General features: G+C 49.2%; 2 protein-coding genes and 1 pseudogene across 14 annotated transcripts in view; 2 read left to right on the plus strand and 1 right to left on the minus strand.

Moving 5' to 3' along the window:
* Positions 1-15,759, minus strand: part of LOC308588810 (uncharacterized protein) — a 218,927-nt gene that overhangs the window by 176,287 nt on the left and 26,881 nt on the right. The window lies entirely within an intron of this gene.
* Positions 1-15,759, plus strand: part of LOC308588706 (uncharacterized protein) — a 196,808-nt gene that overhangs the window by 86,221 nt on the left and 94,828 nt on the right. The window lies entirely within an intron of this gene.
* Positions 771-14,047, plus strand: LOC308588822 (coiled-coil domain-containing protein 27-like; annotated as a pseudogene). The gene is made up of 12 exons (XR_014013523.1): positions 771-977; positions 1,149-1,278; positions 2,528-2,621; positions 3,759-3,793; positions 4,238-4,383; positions 5,636-5,785; positions 6,873-7,103; positions 8,306-8,501; positions 9,111-9,241; positions 10,917-10,994; positions 11,999-12,211; positions 13,593-14,047. The product of XR_014013523.1 is annotated as a coiled-coil domain-containing protein 27-like (transcript).

A 15,759-nucleotide genomic window follows, 5' to 3' on the forward strand; every position in this document is an offset into this window, starting at 1 on the left:
TTCTGTTATTTTCTTTTTTGGGTCTGTCTTGCAGCAAGTTCTCTCTGGGTATCAGTCTGGCTCTGTTGATCTGTTGTCTAACTTCATCTGCTGGGTATTTTAGTTCTGAGAAGGTTTGCTGTAGATCCCTTAGGTGAGAGTCTCTGTCTGTAGAATTTGAACAGATGCGGCTGTAACGTAGTGCCTGGCTATATACAATGGACTGTTTGGTATGTTTGGGATGGTAGCTAGAGGCATGTAGATATGTTTGTCGGTCAGTTGGTTTGCGGTATAAGGTGGTGTCTATGCGCCCATCCTGTATTTTTATAGTAGTGTCCAAAAAATGTATTTCTTGCATAGATTGATTCATTGTAAGGTTGATTGTGGGGTGAAAATCATTAAATTTCTGGTGAAAGGTGTCCAGGGTCTGTTGACCATGTGTCCAGATGATAAAAATATCGTCAATGTATCGCAGGTACAAGAGAGGTTTGAGTGGGTAGGAGTTCAGAAAACGTTGTTCTAAATCTGCCATGAAGATGTTGGCATACTGTGGGGCCATGCGGGTGCCCATTGCTGTGCCGCTGATCTGCAGAAACAGGTCATCACCGAATTTGAAGTTGTTGTGGGTAAGGACAAATTGGCAGAGTTTAGTGGCAAGGACCGCTGTGGTTTTATCTGATATGGTGTTCCTTATAGCTTGTAAACCAAGTCTTTGTTCAGTCCTATATACCCCATCTGACAATAAGAAGGTCTCTTTTTCTCATAACGGGCTTTTAAACTCTTTACCCCTTTGTTGCAACGGGAGCAACTGAGCCGCTGCCCTCATGGAGGAACGCGACACCTTGATGAGGAAGAGCTTCACAGTGCTGCAGGAAATGAGCAAACGGAAGCAGCGGCAGCAGTCACAGCAGAACAATCCGGTGTGGACTCCTCCATCCAGCGGCAAAACCATCTCCAGCAAAGCAGGCCAAGCAGTGAGGGAGTACTATGAGAAGCAGGTAGGCAAAGCCTTGATACAAGCAGAATCCTAGCACGAATTTGAAAGGGCCCTGGACATCATTTAGTCCAGCCCTGCCTGCTCAGTGCATGATGCCGTTAACAGCAGAGGTTGCCGATGTGGTGCCTCCTTTTTCGTCTCCTTTGCACCCTCAATTCCTCTCCTTCCCCAGGCTAAGGAACAGCTGGCGAGCCCTACAAGGTCTCCCTACATGCCCGAGGTGGAGGAACTGTGGAAATCCTTCCTCATGCGCCCTGGGTGCCCCAGCTACTGCCACAGAGCTACTTCAACATCTGACCTTGGTAAGGCTCAAGAGGAAGAGGCAGTCTCTGTGGGAGACCAGGGTGGTGTAGTGGGCTGGAGGACAGCTTTCCCCAACCTATGGTTCTCCATCCAGGCACTGCTGGGCTGCAACTCCCATCAGCCCCCAGCCAGCATGGCCAATGGTAAGTAGTGGTGGGAGCTGGGAGCCCAACAACATACGGAAGGCAGCAGGTTCCTCATCCCAGAGTTAGGTGGAGCAATGGGCTGTGTTTTTCTGTGGTGCAGAGATGGGGAACCTCAGCCCAGCACCAAAGATGGCCCTTCAAGCCTCTCTTTTGGGCCTTGGGGACTCTCTCCAGGCTACATCCTGTTCACAGCCCACACCCCTGCTGTGTACCTGCATGTGTGCTTTTGTCTGGCTGAGATGCATCATTGTACTCTGCTAACATCTCCTTTCCTTTCCCTAGCTAGCAGGACCAGTGGTCAAGGACGATGGGAATTGTAGTCCAAAAACAGTTGGAGGCCCAAGTTTGGGAAACTCTGCCCTAGTCCTACACTCCACCCTCGTCAACACACAGGAAGGATAGAGAGAGGTGGGGGGGGTGCCTATAGAGACTAGTCTACCGCAAAAGTTTAAATTTATTGCTCCACCCAGTTTTGCCTCTGGCCTCACCCACCACTAGCATGTGGCCCCCCAGAAGGTTGCTGAAAAGGAAATGTGGCCCTTGGGATGAAAAAGGTTCCCCACCCTGCTCTGGGGGCTGCACTCAAGCAGGTGAGATGTGTGCAGTAGCTAGGCGCAAGCAGTCATCAAAGTACTTTCATGAGCACCTTTCCATCCATCATCAATCAAGAAGGCATCCTAACTGAACTCAAGAAAATCTTACTTGAACTGTCAGGATGTTGACGTACATTCCAGATAACCGACTCCTGAGCTTGCTAAGTGCTGTTGTAACCCTAACCTGCCCCCTTCCATAATCTTCTCACGTCCAAAATGTCTCTTCGGGTGGGCATGAGAACCAGTGGTCCTCCAGGATGTTGCTGGACTTCAGTTCCCACCAGCCTCAACTATCATGGCCAGTGGTCAGGGAAGAGGGGAGTTGTGATCATCCAACAACCTGCTGAGAGCTGAAGGTTTTGTTTTGCTGCATGCTGCATGCTGTCTAAACTGAAAAAGTGGTGCCTCCATTATTGGCGATTTCCATGCACTGTGTGTGTGAAAGACCCATGTAACCGTCTCCTTCCTCCTCCTCCTCCTCCTCCTCCTCCTCCCCCTTCTCCTTGCAGGGAATGAGATAACCAAAGGCCACCTGCCTTGCAACATCAGCACCATAAGTCTGTCCTCTCAGCTCTCCTTGGAAGAACGGAACTTGATACAGTGGTGCCCCGCAAGACGAACGCCTCGCAAGACGGAAAACCCGCTAGACGAAAGGGTTTTCCGTTTTGGAGGCGCTTCGCAAAACGAATTTCCCTATGAGCTTCCTTCGCAAGACGAAAGCTCATAGGGAAATCTCCGGGACAGCGGGGAAGCGCAGCGTCTTCCCCACTGTCCTCGGACCTCCTCCGAAGGCTGGCGGTGGGGTGGAAAGCCCTTCTCCCCGCGCCAGCCTTCGGAAGGCTCCTCCGAAGGCTGGCGGTGGGGAGAAAAGCCCTTCTCCCCGCGCCAGCCTTCGGAAGGCTGCTCCGAAGGCTGGCGGTGGGGCGGAAAGCCCTTCTCCCCGTGCCAGCCTTCGGAAGGCTCCTCCGAAGGCTGGCGGTGGGGAGAAAAGCCCTTCTCCCCGCGCCAGCCTTCGGAAAGCTCCTCCGAAGGCTGGCGGTGGGGAGAAAAGCCCTTCTCCCCGAGCCAGCCTTCGGAAGGCTCCTCCGAAGGCTGGCGGTGTGGAGGAAAGCCCTTCTCCCCGCGCCAGCCTTCGGAAGGCTCCTCCGAAGGCTGGCGGTGGGGAGGAAAGCCCTTCTCCCCGCGCCAGCCTTCGGAAGGCTGCTCTGAAGGCTGGCGGTGGGGCGGAAAGCCCTTCTCCCCGCGCCAGGCCTTCGGAAGCCTCCTCCGAAGGCTGGCGGTGGGGAGAAAAGCCCTTCTCCCCGCGCCAGCCTTCGGAAGGCTCCTCCGAAGGCTGGCGGTGGGGCGGAAAGCCCTTCTCCCCGCGCCAGCCTTTGGATGGCTGTCCTGAAGACTTGCGGTGGGAGGAGGGTTTTCCTTCCCAACGCCAACATTCAGAATGCTGTTCTGAATGTTGGCGGTGGGGAGGAAAAACCCTCCTCCCACCGCAAGCCCCGGGAACAGAGGAGAAGCGCTGCGCCCCTTCCCCTCTGTTCCCGTACCTGTCCTGAAGGCTTGCGGTGAGGAGAAAAGCCCTTCTCCACACCGCCAGCCTGGCAATCGGTTTCCATAGGAACGCATTAATTGATTTTCAATGCATTCCTATGGGAAACCGTGCTTCGCAAGATGAAAAACTCGCAAGAAGAAAAAACTTGCGGAACGAATTAATTTCGTCTTGCGAGGCACCACTGTACTTCAGAGACCAGATATCTTTGAGTCAAAGAGCTGCCTCAGATGTGAGTGCCTTTGTCTGACTTGCTGGTTCCCACACAGATCCCTCCCCTCCCCTCCCCTTCCTGCTGCAAACCGGAGTTTACATCTCAGGACTATGCAGGAAGGGGTGTGGGGCAGGCAGCTTTTGCTATGCTTAAACAAAACTGCAGTGCTTTCGTTTCAGCTGCTATAACTCGCCTCTTTTCAGGCAACTGAGCTGGACGATTTCTAGCCTTCCGATGTGCTACATCCCAGGACATCCTTCTTTTTATAATGGCAATGTATTAAATGTATCGTTAAAGGGCTCCACTATTGCCCATGGCACCCTGGGTGCTTCCAGACGATTGCTAGACCCGTGTGGGTTTCAGTCGCATCCCAGCAGATTCAGGACTAGCGTCGGAGATGATCCATAACACTACCTTGACGGTGCCTTTCTCTCCTCCACTCCGTTGCCATTGCGCGCACAGATTGTCCAGCCTCATCTACTCAGAGCATGTCTGCGTTGCCTAAGTGGGAAAGTTTCACCGAGGGCTTCACAGGCGACGTCTACCTGAAAAGCCAAACCCGCAAAGGAAGCAGAATCCCATGGTACATCAGTCTGCTGCAGGAAAAGGTAAGGATGTAACTGTCAAAGCAGCTTGGCAGAGGAAAGGAAGCAGGGAACTGGGCCGTGCAAGGCTTACTGGAAAGCACTGGCACTGGCCAGGCCCATCCTGGTACCCTGGATGCTGAACATGGGGGGTCTCATGCCTGTAGTGGAGTGCTTCAGTATAACCACACTGTTGTGATGTTTAAGGCAACTTTACTTGGTCACAGCAGCAGCCTCTGGGGAGAACGCAAAAGTGGAAACTGCAAGCCTATGAATTACGCAGGCTTATATAGAGCCATGCCCTCACCTTAGTTTTACAGGTGCATGGAAACTAAGCCCGTTCTCAGGCGGAAAGCATGCCTGCCATATTGGAGCCTGCTCTCCATCAGACAAACCTTAATACAGCCAGAGTAATAGAGCTATCCTTCTGTAGTTACAGGTTTTTATACCATGTGTAGGCTATTTATCAAAGCATATACAGTTCTACAATTTCCACTACGTGCCCTTCCAGGGAGGCACCCGAAAGTGGGCCTTCTGGTCCAGGTCAATGGATCTGAGTAGGTTCAACACCAGGAGAAGCGCTCTGAAAGATATAGGGGTCCTGAACTACACGGGCCTTTATAGACCCAAGTCGGCATGATGAATTGGGGCTTGGGAACATACAGCTGATGGAAAGATCTCTGGCTCCTGGAGATTGTCTGCCTGTCAGAGTAAAAAATATTGGGCTACATCAGTAGTCTTCCTTGTATCTGAACATGGCTATCTTCCCTCCCTACCCCATATAACAGTCAAGGGCACCCGTTTTCAGCTCGAGGCCACATTCCCTTGTGGAGAGCCTTCTGCGGGGCCCGCATGCCAGCAGGGGGCACAGCCGGAGGTGAAAAGTAGGCAGGGCAGCGGGTGCAGCTCTTTCCCTTTGCACAGCAGCCTACATTCCAGCAGGGCTTCTATACAGAAGCATCCATTTCTCCATACTCTGCCAAGGCAAGTAAGAGGCATGAACCGAGCTCTGGAGCACCTTCCAGCCAGGCAGAAACTCTCAAGGAGGGCATAGAGAAGGGCCAGTAAGGGGGAATGGCCGAGGAGTGCTGCAAGGGCCAGGAAGAGCAGCCTGGGCGGCTGCATTTGGCCTGTAACCTGAGGTTCCCCACCCTTGCCATGTAAATGGACAAAGTGTTTATTGCCCTGGTGGGGCACCCATGTCATGCAACTGTAGGAAGTGTCTTTGAGGTCTCAACCTGGCTGTTCCCATATCTCCCCCCCCCCCACCCCCCAGGATACAACTTTGCAAAAGATGGAAGCGGAACTCGTCCGCAAGGATGACGTGATCTCAGTCCTCCGGGAGGAGCTGGAAGTGATGCAGAAGCAGCTGGAGCAGGCCCAGCAGGGGGGTGAGCTCGCCCCAGTGGAGAGACCCGCCCAGAAGGTTGGCCCAGTCCTTCTTCTCTGTTTATTCATTTACTGCCTTTCTGTCCTGCTTTTCCTCTAAGGAGCTGAGATTGGCGTATACGTGGTTCTCCCCTGCTCCACATTTTACTCTCACAACAGCCCTGCGTGGTAGGTTAAGCTGAGAGGCTGAGGCTAGCTCAAGGTTAACTAGCAGGCTTCACACCCAAGTGGGGATCTGAACCCGGGTCTCCCGGGTCCTAGTTTGGCACATGAACCACTGTTTTTTAAATTTTCATTTCAACAATTTGCATGTCGCTTAACCGCTATACAGTAAGACTAAATGTGAGTTAAAACTATGAAATCAGCGTTCACTTGAACAACCTGCTGAGATAATCTTTGGAAAAGAAAAAATTCAGGAAGCACTGGACATTCAACAGGCCTGCCTGACCTCAACCGGAAGGGAGCGCCACAAAAATGGGATCCAAGGCACTGAAGACAGAGAGGCTCCTAGTGGATACGAGCCATGGGGGACCACTGGCAGCTACCTCATTGCAGGGTGTTGGACTGGATAATCCCCATGGTCCCTTCCAACCCTACAATTCTATGATTCTCTGATTCCTGCATTGCGGAGGGTTGGACTAGATGACTCACGAGGTCCCTTGCAACTCTGCAGTTCTATGAAAAGAAGGATCCCGAACCACACGACACTACATTGGCTGTCTGTGTGTAATTCTGTAAGCCTCTATATGTGCCAGGGGCTCTTACTTTGCAATCCAACTAAAGGGAGAGCAGGGCAAGTGAATGCACAGCCTCTGTGCTAATGGCAAATGCTTGGAGATATGCTTGGTGGATTCGCCCTCAGTGGTGGCTGGTGCCTATAGGGATTGGTAGGCCTGGAGGCCAACAGTAGGTGGCGCCAAAGCCAGTGGCAGGCACAGCCAGAGTCAATGGCAGGCAGAGTCCCTATGCTTCCTATGCTTTGCATCCTCTGTGCCCAGTATTTCCTACAACAGTTCTGAGATAACCTTGCAAGTTCTAGCAGCATTTCCCCAAGTTACTGGAGGGCTGCGCCCTCACTTTCCAGCTTCATCGCCTTCTGAATCTTTTATCCCTCTCCTTAAAAGGAACCGGAAGAAAAACTTACGGTGCAAGTGAGTGACCCAAACCTGCGCAGGCGAGGTGTCTCTCTGCCGGTCCTTATGAAGCAGAAGAGCATCCCGGAAGAATTTCGGCAGGAAGTGGAGCGGTTGAAATTGGAGCTGGCCCAGACAGATAAACAGGTGGATTCCAAGATGGCTCACCTTAGCAAGACGCTGCTGAAGGATCAGAATGAACTGGAGCAGCTAGAGAAAGAGGTGAGCCCAAAGGCCAGTCGGGGAGAAATTTGTCTACACTTGTAGCAAATTCGTTTCCCAAGCTCTGGTGTCCATAGAGCCGAAACAGCACCGTCCACACAAAAGAGGAAAAGTTTCTGCAGGTATGGGGAACACACAAAGATTTGCAGAAGTACAGAATGTCTATGGGGCTGGGCAGAACCCTGCCCCCTCCCCAAGCTAGAGATGGGCACCCTTTGACCTGTGGTTCAGTTGTGGCCCCCACGATTGCCTACCTGGCCCTTGGGAGTCCCTTTCCCTTGCTATCCTGCCTTTCCCCCAGGCCACAGCAAGACCTCATTCTCTAGTGTCCAAACTGACCTGGCTGGCACCCTCCTTATCAGGGTCAGAATCAGCAGTGGGGAAGTTAGGTGGTTTTAGACTCTGGTCTTAAGGACCCTATTCCTTTAGAAGGTTCAATCCCCAGTGTCTCCAGGTCACCCTCTTGAGGTGCTGCCAGTCCATGTAGACAATGCTGAACAAAGTGGAGCAAGCTTCTGGCTTGGTTTAAGAAAGGTTTTATGTGCCTAAGTCATCCTCATCACTTTGCTTACTTCCAAATGTGGTCCGACCTGCTGCTGCGTTTAACGGGGGCCCATCTGCTCACTCTGTGGGGTCCCAGGACCTGTACCCTAAAGTTCTGCCTCGTTGGTGAGTAAAAGGTCTAATCCAGGCAGGGAAAATGGAGGAGGAAGGGGAAATGTTTGAGCAGAGGAACCTAGCAGAGGCCAGTTTCCTCATTTTCCAGTTGTAAATTTGGTTCTGCACATTTCTACAGCAATTTGCACTTTTGAAGGGAAAAAAAACCCCAACAACCCCTAAATTCTCATGAGAATTCACCAGTATTTTAGTGTGGATTTCTCCTAATATACCCTTTTTTGGGGGGGGGGGGAATGCAGTTTCCCCTACTATAATGCATTTTTGAATGCTGTTTTCAGTAAGGTATGCATTTCTATGCAAATCTTCTCCTTAGGGTGTGCATATTTTGCATGCTTTTCTTGCTTGGAGAGCTGCAGTACAAAATTTGGAGAAGTGCAGATTTCAAAGGCTAATTGTGTTCCAGCTCACGTGTTGCTTTGAGAAGTACGGATTGGGTAGTTTCCTGTTAAAACGCGAACGAAATTGGCTTTCTCCCATGCCCTTACTATGGCATCCCAGTCTTTCTTTGCGCTCTCTCTGCACAGTACTCTGAAATACAGGAAAAGGTACGCTTGGAGGGCGAGGAAGAGATGCGTGTGGAAAGTGGGTCTTACAAAGAAGTGCATACGGAAGAATCGGAAGAGGAGCTCCTTTTTAGCAAGCTTCTCGAGTTCCAGAGGATGAACGACAAGCTGTACGACGAGCTGCAGAAAGTGAAATTCGATTATGACATGGCCACAGGTAACTTTGGAAAGCTGAGATGGTTATATATATATATATATATATATATATATATATATATATATATGGAAATGGGTTGGCTAATATTTTCCTTGGGGAACCAAGAGTGTCACCCCTTCTGGAGGCAACCTCACATTGTAGGCACTGATTGAAATGGAACTAAGGTGAGGCCACTGAGAAACAAGAGGGAGTTGTGAGCATGCTCAGTGGAACCCTGAGGTTAGTTGAAATGCAAAACAATCATTTTGGAATCCTAAGCGGGTGACCTCCTCAAGAGCCCAATGAGAGCTGAGCGTGCCCAGCAACCATGGATTGCTGAGTGTTGGTTGGAATGGAAAATGGAATGGAGTTTCCTGGGATTGGGCATGGTAGCCCATTGGAAAAAGAAAAGAAAACCAGGGCACAGGGAATGGAATGGAGTTTCCTGGGATTGGGATTGGTTGTCCATTGGACGAGAGCATGCCTGCAAGAAGGCAAAAACAAAACAGCAACATTGGTTTGCAGGTCCCTCTCTTGTTAATTCAGAGGGTTCATGCTAGTGGAGAGTTTCTGGTGATCCATACTGGGTGGCCTCGATCACATTCACGGGCTTTTCTTTTGATTCCCTAGGCGCGATATCTTCCTTGCAAAGGCAGCTATCCTTTCAGGCATCCCAGCTCAGGAAAGCTCACGCAGAACGAGAATCATTGCAGAAGGAGCTGAGGGAGCGGGGAGCTCAGCTGGAAGCCATGTCTAATAAAGTATGTTGATTGGGGGGTTTACACAGTTCTGCTGGGTTTGGATTGCGGGGAAGGCTGAGAATTCTTTAAATTTTTTAAGGCGTGCTCTTAAATAGCTGAATGCATGAGATGGTGAGGAGGGGGCCGTTTCTCAGTGGTTGAGCACCTGCTTTCTGTAAGGAAGGTCTCCACTCCAGGACACTTTTAAAGATGTAGGGAATTCAAATTAATTTGATGTGAATTTGTTACAAATTAAGAATCGAATGGAAAACAACTACGGAGTGGGAATGATTAAGTTTTTTATATACACAGATGGAGGGAAATGAAGGTTTTGTTTCAGAAATAATAATTAATGGGTTAATGTGGATTGATAAACGGATGAGCAATCCTCACTTCATAACATTGGAAATGTTAACTAGTGTACAAGCAGGAATTGACAAATGAATGGACAAGTACAAAAGGGGGAAATTGTGAATTAGAGATAATTATGAAATATAAGCAGCAATAAGGGTTAATTATTGGTACATCTGGGAAGCCATTATTTATTTATTTTTTAAAAAGTTGTACAGTGATACCTCGGGTTATGAACTTAATTCGTTCTGGAGGTCAGTTCTTAACCTGAAACTGTTCTTAACCTGAGGTACCACTTTAGCTAATGGGGCCTCCCACTGCTGCTGCGCAATTTCTGTTCTTATCCTGAAGCAAAGTTCTTAACCCGAGGTACTATTTCTGAGTTAGCAGAGTCTGTAACCTGAAGCATCTGTAACCCGAGGTACCACTGTTTTAAAGTTGTTTAATTCATTATGGATTTGTAAAAATAGATAAAAATTAACTGGAGAAAGAGAAGGTATCCAGTTCAATCCCCGCTATCTCCAGATAAGGATTTGGAACAGCCTCCTCTCAGAAACCCTGGACAGCCACTGGCATTCATGCAGCCAATCCTGAGCTAGTTGGACCAGTAGTCTGACTCAGCCTAAGATCACTTCCTAGGTCCCTGAGAGGGCTGAGAGAATGGATTGCTCCCTCTACATGTTTCTAGCAGGTTTGCTGCTAAGATCTTCATGGCCTTATGGTGAGATGGCAGGTCTGTGGCTGGCTGGAGGTTCACGTGGCACTTGGAGGAAGTTGCCATGGCTTAGTGGTAGAGCATCCGCTTTGCAAGCAGAATTCTCCTGGGTTCAATCCCCAGCATCTCCAGGCAGTGCTGGAAAGGTCCCCAGCCCGAGATCCTGCAGAGCTGCTGGCAGATGGGAGTAGACCTAAGGACGTCCCAAGGGCCCTGCTCTTGCATCAGGCCGGTGGTCCATTTTGTCCAGCATCCTCTTCTCCCAGGGGCCCAAACCACCAGAGCACTCCTTCCCTCCTGTGGTTTCCAGCAACTGGTCTTCCAGTAGCATTCCTGCCTCCCAACTACGGAGGCAGAGCATGGCCATTGTGGCTAGGATCCATTGACAGCCTTCTCCATGAATTGGTCTAACCCTAAATAATTGGTTGGCAGCCATCGCTACCTCCTGTGGGAGCGAATTCTGCAGTTTAAGTAATCAAGGCAATACTGAGTTAGATGCAGCTGTGCTCTGGCTGAGTCTAAGGAAGCTGCTTCCTGTCTTCTTACGGGCTGTACCTTCCAGCTGGGATTTCCGCCGGGCCGTGAACATACTCAAGGGAGCCCTTTCTCATGCTTGCCTTTTTATTTTAGTTTAGCAACTTGAGAGAGGAGAGGAAGCACGAAGAAATGATGGGCTCCATCGAGAGAGAGAATTACAGTCTCAGGCAGGTGAGTTGCTGCTCCCTGCCAGTAGGGAGGGCGAAGATCTCAGTTTGGGTTTCTCTCATTTTTCCCGGTCTTCTCCACATTTCCACATCAGTTTTTGTGCATTTTTTGTGTGTGTCGGGGGTGGCGGGGAGTCCTCATGAACTTCCTCAGCATTTCCGTTTGAATTTCTCCTAATATGTCCATTGTTGCATGCATTTTCCTCTAATTTGAGGCATTTTAAAATTATATTTCCCCATATATATGCATTTGCAGGTGCGCTGCACCCTAGCGTATGCATTTCCCCCCACACCTTACCTGTCTGTGGAACTGCACTGGAAAATTTGGGGAAGTGTGAATTTCAGTGGCTGGACTGTGCTTCAGTTCATTTCTTGTTGCAGAAAGTGCAAATCAGGTGGCTTTGCCACTAAATGCAAACTGAATCCACAAAGCAGGTTCCTAAGTTCTAATTGTGGGTCTCCAATGTGGTGCCCATGGGCACCAGTGTGCTTGCCTGTAATTCCTAAGGCACCTGCAAAAGAGACTGAGCTTTTCGTGCGCCATTCCTGTTTCTACAGCCTCAGCCTCTCTTACATTCAAGCCATTATTCTGTTTTGTTTTTTGCTTTATTAATTACTACATTTCTATCCCACTTGTCCTCCAAGGAGCCCAAGGTGCTGTATACGTGTCTCCCTCTCTCCACTTTTTTCCTACCTTTGAGGTAGGTTAGACTGAGAGATAATGATTGGCCCAAGATGTCCCACGACAGCAGCCATCTTCTGATATGCCGTGCCCCCACAGCAGCCATTTTGCACTCTCCTCTCACATTTCAATTATTGTTGCACACAGTGTTTGGCTGGAGAAAAATTCGGTGCAGTGTGGATTTTCAAAGGATAGCTGCGTTTCGGTTTGTTTATTAGTCCGGGAACTGCAAATTAGGTAGTTTCCCATTAGAAAGCAGACCAAATCAAAACCTCCATCCTTACTCTTAGTTACCAGTTCTATCTTTCTCCTCTCCTGCCACGCAGGACCTCGCTGATCTGGAATCTAAACTAACTGACAAGAGCCAGATGATTGATGACTTGCAGAGCAACGTCAACCGGCTCCAGGCCGAGCTGTTACTGAATCAGCACCATGTTGGGAACGAGCTGAGCCGGCAGAACGACCTGCAGAGGCAGCTGGAGATCTTGCAGCGGGCAGAGGTGCAAACCAGAGTCACTCTGGTGACCATCAGTACCAGGGTAATCTTCTCCACAGATCGCAGGGCTTCTTCAACCACTACTACCACCCCTGTTCTTGCTATGATGTCCTTGTTATTACCGTTATTACCATTTGCATTTCTTATCAACCCTTCACCACAGCAGTGCAAAAATATGCTACTAAACTCAGTTAAAACAAAGGCTGTTGGTCCATCTAGCTGAGTTATGTCTACACCAGGGCTTCCCAAACTTGGATCTCCAGCTGTTTTTGAACTACAGTCCCCATCATCTCTGACCACTGGTCCTGCTAGCTAGATATGATGGGAGCTGTTGTCCAAAAACAGCTGGAGACCCAAGTTTGGGAAACCCTGGTTTATGTTGACTGGCAGAGGCTCTCCAGGAGTTTTGTGCCCAGTGCAACCTGCCAGGGATTGAACCCAAGACCTTCTCTGTTGAATGCATGCTTGCATGCTTACATGCATATGCGCATGTAATGTTATGAATGTACGTTTATGTCTACACACAGGCCCAAAGTATTTTCCCTAGTACCTCAGGAACAGAACTGAATTCTGTCGGTCTGCAAAACGGCAGCAGCTCCCAGAGTCTGGTGGTTGGTGCCCATTGGAGCTGGTGGGGAGGCAGGACGTGGCACCAGAGCCAGTGACAGCTGCAGCCACTGCCAGTGGCAAGCAGAGCCAGATCTAGTTTTGACTGCATCCTCCTTTCTGCAACACAAGGGCAACGCTAGGGCTAAGGAGAAGGAATTGGACAGCCAGGGCCATCCACAGGGCTGGATGTAAGCAAGAAGGCAGGCAGGTGGGGGGGGGGTGAGCTGCTTATTGTGGGGCTGTACCCCATTTGCCCCTCTTCTGCTTCCCAGAGTTCCTTGGGGTAAGCCATGCTATTTTAAATGGATAAAAATCTGAATTGAAGTTTCTAGTGCTCTTTGAAAGATGGAAACAAATCAAAAATTTGAAAATGGCATGAAACATGGCTCTCGCAAATGAGTAACCGAGAATCCTGGCCGCTTCCAGAATGTCCCTGTTTCAGGGGTGCGATTCAGTCACGTGCTGGGAAATCCAGATTGTGCAACTCAGGTGGATTTGGTGTTCTTGTGCAATAAACCCACTTCCGGGGGGAAACCAGACCTTTTGCTGTAAGGAAAGTGACAGGGATATCCACTGGAAAGTGAGCGATAAGGACTGCTTGGTGCAATGTCGTTCAACCTTCTCCCAAAGAAATCAGAATAAGCAATGGTCCTACTCGGGATCTTTGTGCACGTGTATCAGGACGAATGTAGACTGGTTGCCTGGGAGAGACCTCTGCCTCACTGCATTAGCTTTGATTCTAAGGAATGACATTCTCTAATTTTTGAACTAAGGCACTGTCCACTTCATTCCCCCGCCCTTCTTTTCACTGAAAGTTTGAAAGGTTTCGGAGCAGAATCATCCAGGCAACTTACAGCACCCCTGGCATCAAGTTTCCCCAGGCCGAACTCACAGACGATGAAGTTTTAGAGTCCTTACAGGTAAAAGTAACCATGTGGAAGTCAGATTGTCACTGTGGCTGCAATGCAGAAGCGGGATGGGGGAATGGAATAGCTGCCTCCATTTCTAACAGAAAGCTCCTCTGTGGATCTGTCTTCCAGAAAATAATAACAGAGCGTCTAGACTTTTACCAGTTGCTGAAACAGAAAGGGGTGAAAGTCCCAGCTCTGGGCGCCGCCGAACCGCTCCCTCCAATCACTACCTCTAAGAAAAAGACTTCCAGCAGATAGAGATTTGAAAGCTAAAGTCTCTCCTCTTCACATTCTTTCCTAACTGGGGCTTGATCCATTCTTGGTCATCTTTTATAATTCCTTTTCCTGACTCCAATTAAATGATTTCACGTCATGTTTCGTTTTTCTCTCTGACCCACTTGCCGCTTCCTCTTATCTGCAAGAAACCTGCTCCTCCTAGTGGTGTAAGTTGCTAAGAATTTGCATTACCACCGAAGCAGTCATGTCATATCGTCACAATACAGCTTGAAGACTCAGCAGTAGCAACTACTTCCAAAACCACGTTATTTATTTTAATTTTATTGCTAGGGGCCTCGTACCTCGTGTTGTGCAGGAATTCTAAGACACACACACACAAAAATCAGTGCCACACGTCGCCAAACCTGAAGAAGGCTGCGGCTCTATCATGTTGCAAACAGAGACAGAGCCTGTGTCTGCTCGCTTCTCCTGCACAACAGGCGGTCCTTCATCCTGGCACTGCCTTCGAGGAGCTGGTAGCGAGAGCCCCACACTTTGCTCTTTATTCATTCTGAGCTGGGCTTACTTCTTCCTGAGCAGCCCTCTCAGCCTGCTGGGCTTGTGCTTTCCTCACTCTTTTGGCGTTTGTGATGGTCATCGGATGCAGGGGGAGGAATCCAGAAAGCCCTGGGCGGAGGAAAGAAAAGGCACTTTGTTGTTGCTGTCTATACTCTTCACGGCAAGGGTAGGGGAACCTCTCTCAGCCTGATGGGTCACATTCGCTTCCGGTCAACTCCATTTCCAGCCTTTTACTTTAGCCGTGAGTCTTTTTAACTTCAGAGACTCCTTATCTTGGCAGCCATTAATCACGAAGCCTCTTTGGCGCAGCTCCCAGGCCAATTAAGCCCTGCCAGAGATCAAAGACTCCTTCCGAGGTAAACAGAAAAGCCAAAAGCTTCCCTCTTTTCTTCCGCTTTTCCCACGTACCTCAAACGCAGTCTGTTGCAGCATTTACTCTCCTGTAGGTGCTGTGAATCTGGGCCCGAAACCTTGTTGTTGGGAAACTGCCAGGTAGATATTGTCCATCATGGCCCCAAGCCGGCTGCCGGACGTCCATCGATCTCCCGTAGACAGGCAGATCCAGCAGTTAGCGACACGAAGCCTCAGTTTGTTTGGCAGGGCAAAAAGCCCCGAATAAAATTTAGAATACTAACAGATGCAAAGGAAAGAGGGGGGTTTGCCCTGCCAGACTTAAGGTTATATTATGAAGCTGCAGCCTTCTGCTGGATGAAAGATTGGATGCTCTTAGAGAACACGGATGTCCTAGATCTGGAAGGGTTTAATAACTCGTTAGGATGGCATGCATATTTGTGGTACGACAAGGTAAAGACTCACAAAATGTTCAAAAACCATATTGTTAGAAAAGCAATATTTATGGTGTGGACAAAATATAAAGACTTATTAGAGAGTAAGACCCCGAGGTGGTTATCACCAGTGGAGGCTAAGGCCCGAAAAAAACCCAATATGGAGGCCGGTTGGCCGAAATATGGGGAAATAGTAGAAAAAATTGGAGATAACTGGAGGTTACAGAGCTATGAAAAACTAAAGAATAAGATGCAAGATTGGTTTCATTATGCTCAAATTCAAGAGGTTTTTAAGTTGGACAAAAAAACAGGATTCCAGGTGGAAAAATCGAAACTAGAGACAGAATTGTTAGAACCAAAGACTAAGGTACTTTCGAGAATGTATAACTTGCTGCTTAAATGGAACACTCAGGATGAGACAGTTAAATCAGCCATGATAAAATGGGCTCAAGACATTGGGTACAACATTATGTTTGAAGACTGGGAAAGGT

This window comes from Podarcis bocagei (assembly GCF_964188305.1).
Source record: "Podarcis bocagei genome assembly, chromosome: 6".
Taxonomy (NCBI): Eukaryota; Metazoa; Chordata; class Lepidosauria; order Squamata; family Lacertidae; genus Podarcis; species Podarcis bocagei.